General features: G+C 48.7%; 1 non-coding gene across 1 annotated transcript; it reads left to right on the forward strand.

The window, feature by feature from the left end:
• Positions 1–4,614: 4,614 nt before the first annotated feature.
• LOC147746845 (U4 spliceosomal RNA) lies at positions 4,615–4,754 on the forward strand. Its single transcript, XR_015300468.1, has one exon. It is a non-coding gene; the product is annotated as a U4 spliceosomal RNA (small nuclear RNA).
• The last annotated feature ends 965 nt before the right edge of the window (positions 4,755–5,719 follow it).

Genomic DNA, 5,719 nt, shown 5'->3' on the forward strand with positions numbered 1-5,719 from the left:
AAAGAAAAGCTACACATTTTGGGAGGTACAGGGGAACAAAAGAAATCATAGTGGTTAGGGGACTCTCAGAAGCAGACGGGTCTAACACAAAGCATCTCCAATGCTAACCTATGGGAGAGATAGGCCTTGCTGTAGTGAAAAACGAATATGGGTGTTTTTCACTACCTGGGCATGTCAAACATAAAACCACATGTTCTAGGTTTTAAATACACTGCACCCTACCTATGGGGCAAACTAGGGCCTACCTTAGAAGTGCCTTACATGTAATAAAAGGGGCGGCTTGGGCTTGGCAAACAGGTGTACTCACCAGGTGGATATGGCAGTTAAAAACTGTGCACACAGGCTCAGCCATGGCAGCCTGAGACATGTTTGTAGGGCTACTTATATGGGTGGCACAATCACAGCTGCAGGCCCACTAGTAGCACTTGATTTACAGGGCCTGGGCACACACAGTGCACTGTACTAGGGACTTGTTAGTAAATGCTAATCATGGAGAAACCAATGCCATCACATATGAGACACAGAGCACATGCACTTTAGCACAGATCAGCAGTAGTAAAGTGCTTAGAGTCCTATAACCAGCAAGCAGAAGTCAAAAACAGGGGTGGCGGTAGGCTATAAGTTTGGGGAAAACCCTTCAAAAAGGGCCATTTTCAACAAGTATGTGCTACGGAGATCCTGCCAGGATGCAACCCATCTTACATCAAGCTCACTGTATCACACATATGACCTGTGCATGAAGACACTTTTCGGGGTTTGTCTGCATGCATGCAGGAGTTGCTTAGAACCAGCACGGTGGGATCCACGCCAGCCACCTACTAGAATCTGCTGCAGAGCAGTTCATGTGAGGCCAGAGTCAGCAGCCCAGAGCAAAGGGTGAGTGTCTGCACGCACCACTGGGTCAGCGCTAAGAGGATGAGGCTCTTTTCACCGGTGTAACTGGTGCTTTGCGATGTCCGTTTACACAGACAGTTGTGCATGTGATGTGAAGGCCTATGATCCATGGGCCATATATGTGAGCTGGGTGCGACCCTCTAGCAGTCACTGGGCCAATGCTCTTAAAAGTAAAGCAGTCCACATCTTGGTAATTAATACTCTCCACATGTTTTAAGAAGCACACAACATGTCTATAAAGGAAAATAAAAACCTTGTGGTGGAAAAGAAAAACACCCTAAATATCGACAGCGCTCAAACACACCTCTCACTGACGAGCACTTGCGCGCCACCAGATGCAGGCTTACTTTCCTCACATATTACCAGTCACACACTATTGGAAGCATTCCTACACCCCTTACTCATAGTAATCTCCGACAACCGAAAGCACTCTCACTTTCATCAGACTAGTAGACACATACTGAGAGTAGGAGCACCCCTCGCAGAGTCGCAGTTTGACACTACTCTTACACCTCCCACACACACAGTAGTAGTCTCACACAACCATCTGCGCTCTCACACTGCCATCTGCACCCTCTCACCAATCACACAATAGCAGTCACACACTACCAACATTCCTCTCAGACTGTCATACCAGCAACAGCACTCTCACACCCTTAACAGACTAGGAGTCACTCACTGCCATAAGCACTCTAATATCCCTTAGCTGAGTAGCAGTCTGACCACCAGATTCACTTTCACTCCCCTCGTAGACTGCAGTCACACAATCCCTTCAGCATTATCAGCAGTGGCGGCTCCCCCATTGGGGCGTGGGGGTGTTGCCCCACTGCTTTCTCGCAGTGCGAGAAGGCAGAAACATAAATGGTAATAAATACCATTTTATGTTTCTGCCTTCTCGCCCGGTGAGAAAGCAGAAGTGCATGGTTGGGGTGGCAGTCCTGCTCGAGGGCAGGGGGAGTGGTTTGCCCACTGTTGTGCGTACAGACTGTTTGGCTGCCCGCTCTCCCTATTTTCTCTTTGTAGGATGCTGCATATAGCAGCCTACATAGAGAAAATGGCCCTGGTGGGGCGCGCTCCGCTGCGCCTCACCAATCACAAGGCTGCCATTGCAGCGTTGTGATTGGCGGAGGGGAGGGAGGGAGACTGCCTTTCCTGGCTGATGACGATGTAGGATTCTGATTTCAATTCGGAACGGCAGTAGTCGGGAGTCGGACCCATCCAGAAGCAGAGGTGGCAGCGGCGCAGGACGGTAAGTTAAGTTTTAAATATTGTATTTTTTTAATTAAACAAACCCCGCCCACCTCACCCCGCCCACCTCACCCCACCCCCTCGGGACACCTCATTTCCACCCCTTCTCCCCCCACCTGCCCGACATGCCGGCCGCGACTGGTGTCACATCAAAGTGACTTGGGTCACATTGAATCGAATGGTTCACAGTGAGATTTCAATGAAGTCCAGAAAATTGTGGTTATTTATACGTAGACTGATGGAATTCTAACAAAGTATTCTTTTACAAGTTTTACACGCATATGTGAATAGGATGAAAAAGCCTTAAAAGTGGAACAATATATGGGAATAAATGCTATGTGAGTCGGACCCTTGTGGGCTGATTGAGGCGCCGGAGCAAACGCTCACATTTCAGGGCGGTCAAAAAGCACATAGATATCTCCTGTAGTTGACAACACTGTGGGTCCGACACAGAAGTCATTATCACGCGGGCCAATTAATCATTCAGACCACAATTGCCCCAGCGTGATTGAGAACCGCTCCAAGGATGTCAACGCAGGAGTTAGCGACCCCCAACCCCGCCTTCCCTCCCAGAAGGGGCGAGAGTGGATCTTCACACAGAATGCTATAAGCATAAAAATTTCTCTTGCCATTATGGCGCGATGCTAAGGGCAGGTCGGCGGGAGAGCGAGGCTCATCTCTCACGCTGCAGCGGCGCAAAAGATGCGCCATGGTGCGGGGTACTTACAACGTGACGCATCTGGGAGATGCGTCACGTTGTAAAGCCCTGCACCAGAAGGAGGCGTTCCTGCGGTGGGTGGGGAGGCGTTCCGGCGCAAGAACGCCTCCTAAAAGTTGCTGAGTGAAATCTGAGTCACTTTAGGGCCCATGCTGCGTCAAAACCCTGTGCCTGCTTGAAGCAGGCGTAAGGATTGACGCAGCATTGTAACAATAGGGCCCCCCAGAGCATTGCTGGGGCTGTGTCGCGTTTGCGACGCAACTCCAGTTATGCGCCACTTTTACGGCACAGATGCCTGACGCATCTGTGCCGTTTTTGACCCATGGTGCGACGCATTGTAAATGCGGCGCATCCATGGTGGCGGAGCCATGGCGCACAATAACTGGTGCATCCCTGCTGATATGCAGGGATGCGCCAGTTATTGTAAATCTGCCCCCTTGTGTCTAGCAGGGTACATTCTTTGTATACACAGTGTGCATGCATGGACATGGATTGCATAGTATGTGTGTTGTGTGGTGCATGCTGTTAGACAGGATGTCTCAGGGTGTGCATGCTGCGTACAACCTGTGCACATGGGGAGAGTGCGGGCTGTGCTGTGCACACAGGGTGGTTCAGGGGTCTGTGTACACAGGATGACAGGGTGCGTACAGGCTGTATAAATTGGGTTTCTGGGGGGAGCATGCTATAGGCACAGGCTGTCTTAATGCCCTCTGTGCACATGGTGTCTCTGAAGTCGCCCTCGTGCTTCCGGCTTCGGGGCACACTTGACGCCTTCACACTCCATCCTCTCCTCCCATCTTTCTATTACCAATCTTTATTTTCAAAATTTTCTTGGGTGTGGGGTAACTTTCACGTTTTCAGTGGAGCTTGTTTGCTTTGCTCATTCACGACTTTGCACTCATCCCCAACTTTCCCGCCTCACCATTTTCAAAACTGACCAGCCGCCACTGATTATCAGCTCCTTATAAACTAGCAATAAAGCCAATAGGTCTGGCTGATAAGTGAAGATGACTTTTCATTGCTTGGTGACTTTTATATGCAGTTCTGTGGATGGACAAACTGGTAAATTCAAGAATGTATCAATTGATGCCTGAATAGATACCAGGGCGCAGCAATGAGGGACCGGGTGGATAAAAGAGTTTAAAAAAACTGCAGTCTGAACCAGTTATTTCTGTTGGGTAGTTAATAATATACCGTTTTAATAAAATGAATCCCTTGAATTGCAGATCTGGAGGAGTAAATATTTGAAAACAATGAAGCCACAACACAATTGCACCTCTTCAATCTGAGACTGAAATGCTGCAAGTTCAACAGTGCAGCTCCATGAAACGTCACACCCGCAGTAAAGGGAATATCGAAAAATTGCAGTATTATTTATATTTCGCTACATCATTTCCACGCCTCCTTTGGTATACATATTTATAGTCCTCGTGCCTGTGACGCTGCTGCTTCCATTCCTTCAATGCACCGGCAGCACCAAGCCCCGCCCCCAACACGAAACACCGGAACTAGAGCAGGGCTCGGTCTAAGAAGCTACTTACCATGCAATTTCCCAGACTTCTCTGCGCGTCCCATGGAAACGTTTGGCGCCAGAGAGCTGATGGCAATTGCGGATATATCTCTACCACATTCATTATTTTGCTGCCATAAATCAACAGTGCTATACTGTTATCTCCACACTGATGTATAGTTTCATGCCCTTCGTAACATGAGTTACTTCGGCGAGGGGGCCCGTAATTCACAGTTTACTCTTCAGCTTTGCGCAGTGGCAGTATCGTAGCCAATGAGGTTTAACCGAGGCGCGATTATTGCTTATTGAAAACTTTACCCAATACCCCGCTGTGGCGACTTGAAATATAGTCGACATTGCAATTTTTGACAGTCTCTAAGGAGACTGAATCTTTTGGTAAATGAAAGAAAAGCTGGCATTAAATTGATGATATGTAGCGTTCAGCGACTGAACATTATATTCTATGTTGCTGGGATTTCTGCTCTTTGGCAGTAAATTCATGATGTTTTATCTATTAACAGTTTTCATATTTCTTGCATTGCTTGGTCTATTTTGCTCCCCGAGTTTCTGGCCTAGGGCCCCCACCTCACTGGATGTCAAGCTGCACAATAGTGATCTTTGCAGAGGTGGCAGGCAGGGGAGAAAGAGCAAAGTTCAAATGCACTGAGGGGCAGATTTATGTTGGACTTGCGCCACTTTTGCGCCGCCGTTGCGTTACACATTGCAACATACTTACATCGTGACGCATCTATGGAGATGCGTCACGGTGTAAGGCCCTGCGCCACATGAAACCTGCATCAGATTTCATGTGGGTGTTTCCAGGCAGGGGGGCGTTCCGTCGCAGGAACGCCACAGAAAAGTGCTGAGGCACTTTACCAATGCTGACGCGTCAAAACCCTGCGCCTGCTTGAAGCCGGCGTAAGGCTTGACGCACCACGTTAGATATAGGGCAGGTTGGAAAAGTGCTGGAGTTGCGTGCCACACACAACATAACTTCAGCACAGCGCCAAATTCACGCCCTAGATATGACACGCATCTGTCTATTCCTGCGCCATTGTGCGCCACATTGTAAATGCGGCGCATCATGGATGGCGCAAGGATAAACTTGTGTGCCGTACCTTTCCTGGCACATCTCTGCTGATTTGCAGAGATGCGTCAGGCAACATAAATCTACCCCTGAGTGCGCAGGAAAAGCAGGATAACTCAACTCTTGAAAGCAAAGTCTGGCGAGCAGAGGGATTGTTTCTCCCGCAAAAGTACTATTGTGCTGAGTGTAGTCTATTCCCAGTATAGGAAATAAGCAAACACTGCACAGTACCAGGGTTGGATTGCTAATGTGGTTACTCGGG

The sequence above is a fragment of the Lissotriton vulgaris genome, chromosome 1_1, assembly GCF_964263255.1.
Source record: "Lissotriton vulgaris chromosome 1_1, aLisVul1.2, whole genome shotgun sequence".
In the NCBI taxonomy this organism is placed as follows: Eukaryota; Metazoa; Chordata; class Amphibia; order Caudata; family Salamandridae; genus Lissotriton; species Lissotriton vulgaris.